Below are 12471 nucleotides of genomic sequence, written 5' to 3' on the forward strand. Positions count from 1 at the left end.
AATATCTGCAAGACACTTTGCAGCACTATCCGACATCATTTGCGGCGTGCCTCTTCAGAAGGATATATTTGCACAGCTGATCAAAAGCTTGATCCAATCCTTTGCTTTGAAAGAGCGCCTCAAACAAGGACAAAGAGCGAGAAAGGCCGTCGCTTTTAAGGAGGCAATTGCAGAGCTTAGCGAACAGGCAGCTGAAGGCACGGCCACCGACGCTATAATCGGGGCAGCCAAAGAGTTCAAGATGGGAGGAGCGCAGAGATTCTGCTAGCTTTGAACAGCTGAATGAGCTTACGGCGATACGCAGGGGCGAGGCGGCAAAGGAATTTTAAACAGGCATGGGAATTCGAAAAATCAGCGGTCGTCAGAGCGGTTGACAATGTCGTTGCGCCAACACAGGGTTGCTGGGTGAGCTGCACTAGGTGCCAATTAGGACCTGGGCAGCAGAGATTTCCATGAGCTCGCATTTACGGAGGGTGCAAACCGGAAGGATGTCCGCCGGCGTTTTGGAATAGTCAAGTCCACAGGTAACAGAGGCACGGATGAAGACGTCAGCAGCGGATCAGCTGAGGCAGGGACTTAGTCGCGTGACGTTGCAGAGGTGCAAGTAGGTGTCCTTGCTGATGGACCAGACGTGCGGGTGGCGGACCGGCTAAGGCTCAAGTGGGACATCGAGCTTTCCAATCGTGTGTCTCAGCGTCAGATAGCGGTCGGGAATGGGGATAAAGTCAATGCCTCGGCAACGGGGTTTGTGACGGGGAGCTGCACTGCAAATGGCCATACCTTGCTGAGCCCTCCAAATAGCAATGCATTTTCACGAGCAAATTGCAAGCACTGGACATTGTAATTTCCAGTCTGCATTCCGGCTTAATCTTTTCTCAGGCACACCTTCAGCTTCCCCACTAGTTGTTCTCAAGGTGTGGATGCTGTGCAACTCGGACAGTCCAGGCTGCAGCTTCTAATGTCACTGCTTGTGTTTGCCATTTCTCAGCACACTCTAGTTTGGCACACTTGCCAGATGATCAGTTTATAAACGTTGCAAGGCAGTGAAGCAAGAAACGACGACATGCACATTTGCTCGAGGGCAAGAAGACAATCGTTGTGACGCCTGCATTTGATGAAACCCTCTTGAATTTGTTGAAGCGCCCCTGCTGAATGCAGATTGCAAAGAAAAGCTGGGCTCACGCCATTGTCCTGTGCAGTGCAGGCACTGAGGACACGGAACAAGCTGCAACGTTGCTCTGCTGCAGACGTGGCTCAGGCTGATGTTGCAATTGGACATTGAAGCTCAATCCTCTTGATGAAGACAAGAAAGGCGCAGCAGCAGCATTTCAGCTCCATGTGCCGAACGCTTGTGTGTCCCAAATTTAACAGCAGCTGGGACAACAAGAATGCCGGTTCCACCGAGATTTGAACTCGGATCGCTGGATTCAAAGTCCAGAGTGCTCACCATTACACCATGGAACCAAGTGGCTGTCCTGTGCCAGGGCTACAGTCTTTTCTCCAACTCCCCTGGCATTCTCAGTCCCTGCAAGCATCCCTGACTGCACTTGAATGCAATATGTCGTCTGACGGAAAGCAGTGCATCCTTTCAATGGAAGATTTCACCAGCTGCACCGAGTGCAAGAGTGGATCACGTGGCAGGCAGCTGGCATAAGAGTAGCAGTCAGACGGATGGCAATGGAAAGTGATCTGGGCGGAAACTTTTCCTCCTGAATTGGACCTTGTTGTGAAATTGCAAAAGCTGCCCTTTTTGCAAATGGAATCGCGCGGAGTGAGAAAATAAGGTTCCACCGAGATTTGAACTCGGATCGCTGGATTCAGAGCCCAGAGTGCTCACCATTACACCATGGAACCCAGAGGCAACTTTGCCTTTGCAAGTTGTCAATCAGACATAGCTTTCTCTTTTACAAAAGCACAGACGACATCGAACAGAACTGTGGAATGTTTCTTGCGCAGGAAGAGGCCAGACGCAATATCAGCAACCACTTACATCTGCACAGCAGCCTTGGAGTAAGAAAATATCTGCAAGACACTTTGCAGCACTATCCGACATCATTTGCGGCGTGCCTCTTCAGAAGGATATATTTGCACAGCTGATCAAAAGCTTGATCCAATCCTTTGCTTTGAAAGAGCGCCTCAAACAAGGACAAAGAGCGAGAAAGGCCGTCGCTTTTAAGGAGGCAATTGCAGAGCTTAGCGAACAGGCAGCTGAAGGCACGGCCACCGACGCTATAATCGGGGCAGCCAAAGAGTTCAAGATGGGAGGAGCGCAGAGATTCTGCTAGCTTTGAACAGCTGAATGAGCTTACGGCGATACGCAGGGGCGAGGCGGCAAAGGAATTTTAAACAGGCATGGGAATTCGAAAAATCAGCGGTCGTCAGAGCGGTTGACAATGTCGTTGCGCCAACACAGGGTTGCTGGGTGAGCTGCACTAGGTGCCAATTAGGACCTGGGCAGCAGAGATTTCCATGAGCTCGCATTTACGGAGGGTGCAAACCGGAAGGATGTCCGCCGGCGTTTTGGAATAGTCAAGTCCACAGGTAACAGAGGCACGGATGAAGACGTCAGCAGCGGATCAGCTGAGGCAGGGACTTAGTCGCGTGACGTTGCAGAGGTGCAAGTAGGTGTCCTTGCTGATGGACCAGACGTGCGGGTGGCGGACCGGCTGAGGCTCAAGTGGGACATCGAGGTTTCCAATCGTGTGTCTCAGCGTCAGATAGCGGTCGGGAATGGGGATAAAGTCAATGCCTCGGCAACGGAGTTTGTGACGGGGAGCTGCACTGCAAATGGCCATACCTTGCTGAGCCCTCCATTTGCAATGCATTTTCACGAGCAAATTGCAAGCACTGGACATTGTAATTTCCAGTCTGCATTCCGGCTTGATCTTTTCTCAGGCACACCTTCAGCTTCCCCACTAGTTGTTCTGAAGGTGTGGATGCTGTGCAACTCGGACAGTCCAGGCTGCAGCTTCTAATGTCACTGCTTGTGTTTGCCATTTCTCAGCACACTCTAGTTTGGCACACTTGCCAGATGATCAGTTTATAAACGTTGCAAGGCAGTGAAGCAAGAAACGACGACATGCACATTTGCTCGAGGGCAAGAAGACAATCGTTGTGACGCCTGCATTTGATGAAACCCTCTTGAATTTGTTGAAGCGCCCCTGCTGAATGCAGATTGCAAAGAAAAGCTGGGCTCACGCCATTGTCCTGTGCAGTGCAGGCACTGAGGACACGGAACAAGCTGCAAATGTGAATCAGGCTGATGTTGCAATGGGACATTGAAGCTCAATCCTCTTGATGAAGACAAGAAAGGCGCAGCAGCAGCATTTCAGCTCCATGTGCCGAACGCTTGTGTGTCCCAAATTTAACAGGAGCTGGGACAACAAGAATGCCGGTTCCACCGAGATTTGAACTCGGATCGCTGGATTCAAAGTCCAGAGTGCTCACCATTACACCATGGAACCAAGTGGCTGTCCTGTGCCAGGGCTACAGTCTTTTCTCCAACTCCCCTGGCATTCTCAGTCCCTGCAAGCATCCCTGACTGCACTTGAATGCAATATGTCGTCTGACGGAAAGCAGTGCATCCTTTCAATGGAAGATTTCACCAGCTGCACCGAGTGCAAGAGTGGATCACGTGGCAGGCAGCTGGCATAAGAGTAGCAGTCAGACGGATGGCAATGGAAAGTGATCTGGGCGGAAGCTTTTCCTCCTGAATTGGACCTTGTTGTGAAATTGCAAAAGCTGCCCTTTTTGCAAATGGAATCGCGCGGAGTGAGAAAATAAGGTTCCACCGAGATTTGAACTCGGATCGCTGGATTCAGAGCCCAGAGTGCTCACCATTACACCATGGAACCCAGAGGCAACTTTGCCTTTGCAAGTTGTCAATCAGACATAGCTTTCTCTTTTACAAAAGCACAGACGACATCGAACAGAACTGTGGAATGTTTCTTGCGCAGGAAGAGGCCAGACGCAATATCAGCAACCACTTACATCTGCACAGCAGCCTTGGAGTAAGAAAATATCTGCAAGACACTTTGCAGCACTATCCGACATCATTTGCGGCGTGCCTCTTCAGAAGGATATATTTGCACAGCTGATCAAAAGCTTGATCCAATCCTTTGCTTTGAAAGAGCGCCTCAAACAAGGACAAAGAGCGAGAAAGGCCGTCGCTTTTAAGGAGGCAATTGCAGAGCTTAGCGAACAGGCAGCTGAAGGCACGGCCACCGACGCTATAATCGGGGCAGCCAAAGAGTTCAAGATGGGAGGAGCGCAGAGATTCTGCTAGCTTTGAACAGCTGAATGAGCTTACGGCGATACGCAGGGGCGAGGCGGCAAAGGAATTTTAAACAGGCATGGGAATTCGAAAAATCAGCGGTCGTCAGAGCGGTTGACAATGTCGTTGCGCCAACACAGGGTTGCTGGGTGAGCTGCACTAGGTGCCAATTAGGACCTGGGCAGCAGAGATTTCCATGAGCTCGCATTTACGGAGGGTGCAAACCGGAAGGATGTCCGCCGGCGTTTTGGAATAGTCAAGTCCACAGGTAACAGAGGCACGGATGAAGACGTCAGCAGCGGATCAGCTGAGGCAGGGACTTAGTCGCGTGACGTTGCAGAGGTGCAAGTAGGTGTCCTTGCTGATGGACCAGACGTGCGGGTGGCGGACCGGCTGAGGCTCAAGTGGGACATCGAGCTTTCCAATCGTGTGTCTCAGCGTCAGATAGCGGTCGGGAATGGGGATAAAGTCAATGCCTCGGCAACGGGGTTTGTGACGGGGAGCTGCACTGCAAATGGCCATACCTTGCTGAGCCCTCCAAATAGCAATGCATTTTCACGAGCAAATTGCAAGCACTGGACATTGTAATTTCCAGTCTGCATTCCGGCTTAATCTTTTCTCAGGCACACCTTCAGCTTCCCCACTAGTTGTTCTGAAGGTGTGGATGCTGTGCAACTCGGACAGTCCAGGCTGCAGCTTCTAATGTCACTGCTTGTGTTTGCCATTTCTCAGCACACTCTAGTTTGGCACACTTGCCAGATGATCAGTTTATAAACGTTGCAAGGCAGTGAAGCAAGAAACGACGACATGCACATTTGCTCGAGGGCAAGAAGACAATCGTTGTGACGCCTGCATTTGATGAAACCCTCTTGAATTTGTTGAAGCGCCCCTGCTGAATGCAGATTGCAAAGAAAAGCTGGGCTCACGCCATTGTCCTGTGCAGTGCAGGCACTGAGGACACGGAACAAGCTGCAACGTTGCTCTGCTGCAGACGTGGCTCAGGCTGATGTTGCAATTGGACATTGAAGCTCAATCCTCTTGATGAAGACAAGAAAGGCGCAGCAGCAGCATTTCAGCTCCATGTGCCGAACGCTTGTGTGTCCCAAATTTAACAGCAGCTGGGACAACAAGAATGCCGGTTCCACCGAGATTTGAACTCGGATCGCTGGATTCAAAGTCCAGAGTGCTCACCATTACACCATGGAACCAAGTGGCTGTCCTGTGCCAGGGCTACAGTCTTTTCTCCAACTCCCCTGGCATTCTCAGTCCCTGCAAGCATCCCTGACTGCACTTGAATGCAATATGTCGTCTGACGGAAAGCAGTGCATCCTTTCAATGGAAGATTTCACCAGCTGCACCGAGTGCAAGAGTGGATCACGTGGCAGGCAGCTGGCATAAGAGTAGCAGTCAGACGGATGGCAATGGAAAGTGATCTGGGCGGAAGCTTTTCCTCCTGAATTGGACCTTGTTGTGAAATTGCAAAAGCTGCCCTTTTTGCAAATGGAATCGCGCGGAGTGAGAAAATAAGGTTCCACCGAGATTTGAACTCGGATCGCTGGATTCAGAGCCCAGAGTGCTCACCATTACACCATGGAACCCAGAGGCAACTTTGCCTTTGCAAGTTGTCAATCAGACATAGCTTTCTCTTTTACAAAAGCACAGACGACATCGAACAGAACTGTGGAATGTTTCTTGCGCAGGAAGAGGCCAGACGCAATATCAGCAACCACTTACATCTGCACAGCAGCCTTGGAGTAAGAAAATATCTGCAAGACACTTTGCAGCACTATCCGACATCATTTGCGGCGTGCCTCTTCAGAAGGATATATTTGCACAGCTGATCAAAAGCTTGATCCAATCCTTTGCTTTGAAAGAGCGCCTCAAACAAGGACAAAGAGCGAGAAAGGCCGTCGCTTTTAAGGAGGCAATTGCAGAGCTTAGCGAACAGGCAGCTGAAGGCACGGCCACCGACGCTATAATCGGGGCAGCCAAAGAGTTCAAGATGGGAGGAGCGCAGAGATTCTGCTAGCTTTGAACAGCTGAATGAGCTTACGGCGATACGCAGGGGCGAGGCGGCAAAGGAATTTTAAACAGGCATGGGAATTCGAAAAATCAGCGGTCGTCAGAGCGGTTGACAATGTCGTTGCGCCAACACAGGGTTGCTGGGTGAGCTGCACTAGGTGCCAATTAGGACCTGGGCAGCAGAGATTTCCATGAGCTCGCATTTACGGAGGGTGCAAACCGGAAGGATGTCCGCCGGCGTTTTGGAATAGTCAAGTCCACAGGTAACAGAGGCACGGATGAAGACGTCAGCAGCGGATCAGCTGAGGCAGGGACTTAGTCGCGTGACGTTGCAGAGGTGCAAGTAGGTGTCCTTGCTGATGGACCAGACGTGCGGGTGGCGGACCGGCTGAGGCTCAAGTGGGACATCGAGCTTTCCAATCGTGTGTCTCAGCGTCAGATAGCGGTCGGGAATGGGGATAAAGTCAATGCCTCGGCAACGGGGTTTGTGACGGGGAGCTGCACTGCAAATGGCCATACCTTGCTGAGCCCTCCAAATAGCAATGCATTTTCACGAGCAAATTGCAAGCACTGGACATTGTAATTTCCAGTCTGCATTCCGGCTTAATCTTTTCTCAGGCACACCTTCAGCTTCCCCACTAGTTGTTCTGAAGGTGTGGATGCTGTGCAACTCGGACAGTCCAGGCTGCAGCTTCTAATGTCACTGCTTGTGTTTGCCATTTCTCAGCACACTCTAGTTTGGCACACTTGCCAGATGATCAGTTTATAAACGTTGCAAGGCAGTGAAGCAAGAAACGACGACATGCACATTTGCTCGAGGGCAAGAAGACAATCGTTGTGACGCCTGCATTTGATGAAACCCTCTTGAATTTGTTGAAGCGCCCCTGCTGAATGCAGATTGCAAAGAAAAGCTGGGCTCACGCCATTGTCCTGTGCAGTGCAGGCACTGAGGACACGGAACAAGCTGCAACGTTGCTCTGCTGCAGACGTGGCTCAGGCTGATGTTGCAATTGGACATTGAAGCTCAATCCTCTTGATGAAGACAAGAAAGGCGCAGCAGCAGCATTTCAGCTCCATGTGCCGAACGCTTGTGTGTCCCAAATTTAACAGCAGCTGGGACAACAAGAATGCCGGTTCCACCGAGATTTGAACTCGGATCGCTGGATTCAAAGTCCAGAGTGCTCACCATTACACCATGGAACCAAGTGGCTGCCCTGTGCCAGGGCTACAGTCTTTTCTCCAACTCCCCTGGCATTCTCAGTCCCTGCAAGCATCCCTGACTGCACTTGAATGCAATATGTCGTCTGACGGAAAGCAGTGCATCCTTTCAATGGAAGATTTCACCAGCTGCACCGAGTGCAAGAGTGGATCACGTGGCAGGCAGCTGGCATAAGAGTAGCAGTCAGACGGATGGCAATGGAAAGTGATCTGGGCGGAAACTTTTCCTCCTGAATTGGACCTTGTTGTGAAATTGCAAAAGCTGCCCTTTTTGCAAATGGAATCGCGCGGAGTGAGAAAATAAGGTTCCACCGAGATTTGAACTCGGATCGCTGGATTCAGAGCCCAGAGTGCTCACCATTACACCATGGAACCCAGAGGCAACTTTGCCTTTGCAAGTTGTCAATCAGACATAGCTTTCTCTTTTACAAAAGCACAGACGACATCGAACAGAACTGTGGAATGTTTCTTGCGCAGGAAGAGGCCAGACGCAATATCAGCAACCACTTACATCTGCACAGCAGCCTTGGAGTAAGAAAATATCTGCAAGACACTTTGCAGCACTATCCGACATCATTTGCGGCGAGCCTCTTCAGAAGGATATATTTGCACAGCTGATCAAAAGCTTGATCCAATCCTTTGCTTTGAAAGAGCGCCTCAAACAAGGACAAAGAGCGAGAAAGGCCGTCGCTTTTAAGGAGGCAATTGCAGAGCTTAGCGAACAGGCAGCTGAAGGCACGGCCACCGACGCTATAATCGGGGCAGCCAGAGAGTTCAAGATGGGAGGAGCGCAGAGATTCTGCTAGCTTTGAACAGCTGAATGAGCTTACGGCGATACGCAGGGGCGAGGCGGCAAAGGAATTTTAAACAGGCATGGGAATTCGAAAAATCAGCGGTCGTCAGAGCGGTTGACAATGTCGTTGCGCCAACACAGGGTTGCTGGGTGAGCTGCACTAGGTGCCAATTAGGACCTGGGCAGCAGAGATTTCCATGAGCTCGCATTTACGGAGGGTGCAAACCGGAAGGATGTCCGCCGGCGTTTTGGAATAGTCAAGTCCACAGGTAACAGAGGCACGGATGAAGACGTCAGCAGCGGATCAGCTGAGGCAGGGACTTAGTCGCGTGACGTTGCAGAGGTGCAAGTAGGTGTCCTTGCTGATGGACCAGACGTGCGGGTGGCGGACCGGCTGAGGCTCAAGTGGGACATCGAGGTTTCCAATCGTGTGTCTCAGCGTCAGATAGCGGTCGGGAATGGGGATAAAGTCAATGCCTCGGCAACGGAGTTTGTGACGGGGAGCTGCACTGCAAATGGCCATACCTTGCTGAGCCCTCCATTTGCAATGCATTTTCACGAGCAAATTGCAAGCACTGGACATTGTAATTTCCAGTCTGCATTCCGGCTTGATCTTTTCTCAGGCACACCTTCAGCTTCCCCACTAGTTGTTCTGAAGGTGTGGATGCTGTGCAACTCGGACAGTCCAGGCTGCAGCTTCTAATGTCACTGCTTGTGTTTGCCATTTCTCAGCACACTCTAGTTTGGCACACTTGCCAGATGATCAGTTTATAAACGTTGCAAGGCAGTGAAGCAAGAAACGACGACATGCACATTTGCTCGAGGGCAAGAAGACAATCGTTGTGACGCCTGCATTTGATGAAACCCTCTTGAATTTGTTGAAGCGCCCCTGCTGAATGCAGATTGCAAAGAAAAGCTGGGCTCACGCCATTGTCCTGTGCAGTGCAGGCACTGAGGACACGGAACAAGCTGCAACGTTGCTCTGCTGCAGACGTGGCTCAGGCTGATGTTGCAATTGGACATTGAAGCTCAATCCTCTTGATGAAGACAAGAAAGGCGCAGCAGCAGCATTTCAGCTCCATGTGCCGAACGCTTGTGTGTCCCAAATTTAACAGCAGCTGGGACAACAAGAATGCCGGTTCCACCGAGATTTGAACTCGGATCGCTGGATTCAAAGTCCAGAGTGCTCACCATTACACCATGGAACCAAGTGGCTGTCCTGTGCCAGGGCTACAGTCTTTTCTCCAACTCCCCTGGCATTCTCAGTCCCTGCAAGCATCCCTGACTGCACTTGAATGCAATATGTCGTCTGACGGAAAGCAGTGCATCCTTTCAATGGAAGATTTCACCAGCTGCACCGAGTGCAAGAGTGGATCACGTGGCAGGCAGCTGGCATAAGAGTAGCAGTCAGACGGATGGCAATGGAAAGTGATCTGGGCGGAAACTTTTCCTCCTGAATTGGACCTTGTTGTGAAATTGCAAAAGCTGCCCTTTTTGCAAATGGAATCGCGCGGAGTGAGAAAATAAGGTTCCACCGAGATTTGAACTCGGATCGCTGGATTCAGAGCCCAGAGTGCTCACCATTACACCATGGAACCCAGAGGCAACTTTGCCTTTGCAAGTTGTCAATCAGACATAGCTTTCTCTTTTACAAAAGCACAGACGACATCGAACAGAACTGTGGAATGTTTCTTGCGCAGGAAGAGGCCAGACGCAATATCAGCAACCACTTACATCTGCACAGCAGCCTTGGAGTAAGAAAATATCTGCAAGACACTTTGCAGCACTATCCGACATCATTTGCGGCGTGCCTCTTCAGAAGGATATATTTGCACAGCTGATCAAAAGCTTGATCCAATCCTTTGCTTTGAAAGAGCGCCTCAAACAAGGACAAAGAGCGAGAAAGGCCGTCGCTTTTAAGGAGGCAATTGCAGAGCTTAGCGAACAGGCAGCTGAAGGCACGGCCACCGACGCTATAATCGGGGCAGCCAAAGAGTTCAAGATGGGAGGAGCGCAGAGATTCTGCTAGCTTTGAACAGCTGAATGAGCTTACGGCGATACGCAGGGGCGAGGCGGCAAAGGAATTTTAAACAGGCATGGGAATTCGAAAAATCAGCGGTCGTCAGAGCGGTTGACAATGTCGTTGCGCCAACACAGGGTTGCTGGGTGAGCTGCACTAGGTGCCAATTAGGACCTGGGCAGCAGAGATTTCCATGAGCTCGCATTTACGGAGGGTGCAAACCGGAAGGATGTCCGCCGGCGTTTTGGAATAGTCAAGTCCACAGGTAACAGAGGCACGGATGAAGACGTCAGCAGCGGATCAGCTGAGGCAGGGACTTAGTCGCGTGACGTTGCAGAGGTGCAAGTAGGTGTCCTTGCTGATGGACCAGACGTGCGGGTGGCGGACCGGCTAAGGCTCAAGTGGGACATCGAGCTTTCCAATCGTGTGTCTCAGCGTCAGATAGCGGTCGGGAATGGGGATAAAGTCAATGCCTCGGCAACGGGGTTTGTGACGGGGAGCTGCACTGCAAATGGCCATACCTTGCTGAGCCCTCCAAATAGCAATGCATTTTCACGAGCAAATTGCAAGCACTGGACATTGTAATTTCCAGTCTGCATTCCGGCTTAATCTTTTCTCAGGCACACCTTCAGCTTCCCCACTAGTTGTTCTGAAGGTGTGGATGCTGTGCAACTCGGACAGTCCAGGCTGCAGCTTCTAATGTCACTGCTTGTGTTTGCCATTTCTCAGCACACTCTAGTTTGGCACACTTGCCAGATGATCAGTTTATAAACGTTGCAAGGCAGTGAAGCAAGAAACGACGACATGCACATTTGCTCGAGGGCAAGAAGACAATCGTTGTGACGCCTGCATTTGATGAAACCCTCTTGAATTTGTTGAAGCGCCCCTGCTGAATGCAGATTGCAAAGAAAAGCTGGGCTCACGCCATTGTCCTGTGCAGTGCAGGCACTGAGGACACGGAACAAGCTGCAACGTTGCTCTGCTGCAGACGTGGCTCAGGCTGATGTTGCAATTGGACATTGAAGCTCAATCCTCTTGATGAAGACAAGAAAGGCGCAGCAGCAGCATTTCAGCTCCATGTGCCGAACGCTTGTGTGTCCCAAATTTAACAGCAGCTGGGACAACAAGAATGCCGGTTCCAACGAGATTTGAACTCGGATCGCTGGATTCAAAGTCCAGAGTGCTCACCATTACACCATGGAACCAAGTGGCTGTCCTGTGCCAGGGCTACAGTCTTTTCTCCAACTCCCCTGGCATTCTCAGTCCCTGCAAGCATCCCTGACTGCACTTGAATGCAATATGTCGTCTGACGGAAAGCAGTGCATCCTTTCAATGGAAGATTTCACCAGCTGCACCGAGTGCAAGAGTGGATCACGTGGCAGGCAGCTGGCATAAGAGTAGCAGTCAGACGGATGGCAATGGAAAGTGATCTGGGCGGAAACTTTTCCTCCTGAATTGGACCTTGTTGTGAAATTGCAAAAGCTGCCCTTTTTGCAAATGGAATCGCGCGGAGTGAGAAAATAAGGTTCCACCGAGATTTGAACTCGGATCGCTGGATTCAGAGCCCAGAGTGCTCACCATTACACCATGGAACCCAGAGGCAACTTTGCCTTTGCAAGTTGTCAATCAGACATAGCTTTCTCTTTTACAAAAGCACAGACGACATCGAACAGAACTGTGGAATGTTTCTTGCGCAGGAAGAGGCCAGACGCAATATCAGCAACCACTTACATCTGCACAGCAGCCTTGGAGTAAGAAAATATCTGCAAGACACTTTGCAGCACTATCCGACATCATTTGCGGCGTGCCTCTTCAGAAGGATATATTTGCACAGCTGATCAAAAGCTTGATCCAATCCTTTGCTTTGAAAGAGCGCCTCAAACAAGGACAAAGAGCGAGAAAGGCCGTCGCTTTTAAGGAGGCAATTGCAGAGCTTAGCGAACAGGCAGCTGAAGGCACGGCCACCGACGCTATAATCGGGGCAGCCAAAGAGTTCAAGATGGGAGGAGCGCAGAGATTCTGCTAGCTTTGAACAGCTGAATGAGCTTACGGCGATACGCAGGGGCGAGGCGGCAAAGGAATTTTAAACAGGCATGGGAATTCGAAAAATCAGCGGTCGTCAGAGCGGTTGACAATGTCGTTGCG

General features: G+C 50.8%; 12 non-coding genes across 12 annotated transcripts; all 12 read right to left on the reverse strand.

The window, feature by feature from the left end:
* Window positions 1–1392: 1392 nt before the first annotated feature.
* trnaq-uug (transfer RNA glutamine (anticodon UUG)) lies at window positions 1393–1464 on the reverse strand. Its single transcript has one exon. It is a non-coding gene; the product is annotated as a tRNA-Gln (tRNA).
* A 318-nt stretch (window positions 1465–1782) lies between these two features.
* Window positions 1783–1854, reverse strand: trnaq-cug (transfer RNA glutamine (anticodon CUG)). Its single transcript has one exon. It is a non-coding gene; the product is annotated as a tRNA-Gln (tRNA).
* Window positions 1855–3392: 1538 nt separating this feature from the next.
* Window positions 3393–3464, reverse strand: trnaq-uug (transfer RNA glutamine (anticodon UUG)). The gene has a single exon. It is a non-coding gene; the product is annotated as a tRNA-Gln (tRNA).
* A 318-nt stretch (window positions 3465–3782) lies between these two features.
* trnaq-cug (transfer RNA glutamine (anticodon CUG)) lies at window positions 3783–3854 on the reverse strand. Its single transcript has one exon. It is a non-coding gene; the product is annotated as a tRNA-Gln (tRNA).
* A 1555-nt stretch (window positions 3855–5409) lies between these two features.
* Window positions 5410–5481, reverse strand: trnaq-uug (transfer RNA glutamine (anticodon UUG)). Its single transcript has one exon. It is a non-coding gene; the product is annotated as a tRNA-Gln (tRNA).
* Window positions 5482–5799: 318 nt separating this feature from the next.
* Window positions 5800–5871, reverse strand: trnaq-cug (transfer RNA glutamine (anticodon CUG)). Its single transcript has one exon. It is a non-coding gene; the product is annotated as a tRNA-Gln (tRNA).
* Window positions 5872–7426: 1555 nt separating this feature from the next.
* trnaq-uug (transfer RNA glutamine (anticodon UUG)) lies at window positions 7427–7498 on the reverse strand. The gene has a single exon. It is a non-coding gene; the product is annotated as a tRNA-Gln (tRNA).
* Window positions 7499–7816: 318 nt separating this feature from the next.
* Window positions 7817–7888, reverse strand: trnaq-cug (transfer RNA glutamine (anticodon CUG)). Its single transcript has one exon. It is a non-coding gene; the product is annotated as a tRNA-Gln (tRNA).
* A 1554-nt stretch (window positions 7889–9442) lies between these two features.
* trnaq-uug (transfer RNA glutamine (anticodon UUG)) lies at window positions 9443–9514 on the reverse strand. The gene has a single exon. It is a non-coding gene; the product is annotated as a tRNA-Gln (tRNA).
* Window positions 9515–9832: 318 nt separating this feature from the next.
* On the reverse strand, window positions 9833–9904 carry trnaq-cug (transfer RNA glutamine (anticodon CUG)). Its single transcript has one exon. It is a non-coding gene; the product is annotated as a tRNA-Gln (tRNA).
* Window positions 9905–11459: 1555 nt separating this feature from the next.
* On the reverse strand, window positions 11460–11531 carry trnaq-uug (transfer RNA glutamine (anticodon UUG)). The gene has a single exon. It is a non-coding gene; the product is annotated as a tRNA-Gln (tRNA).
* A 318-nt stretch (window positions 11532–11849) lies between these two features.
* On the reverse strand, window positions 11850–11921 carry trnaq-cug (transfer RNA glutamine (anticodon CUG)). The gene has a single exon. It is a non-coding gene; the product is annotated as a tRNA-Gln (tRNA).
* Between the last annotated feature and the right edge of the window lie 550 nt (window positions 11922–12471).

Source organism: Heterodontus francisci, chromosome 48 (assembly GCF_036365525.1).
Source record: "Heterodontus francisci isolate sHetFra1 chromosome 48, sHetFra1.hap1, whole genome shotgun sequence".
NCBI classification, from domain to species: domain Eukaryota; kingdom Metazoa; phylum Chordata; class Chondrichthyes; order Heterodontiformes; family Heterodontidae; genus Heterodontus; species Heterodontus francisci.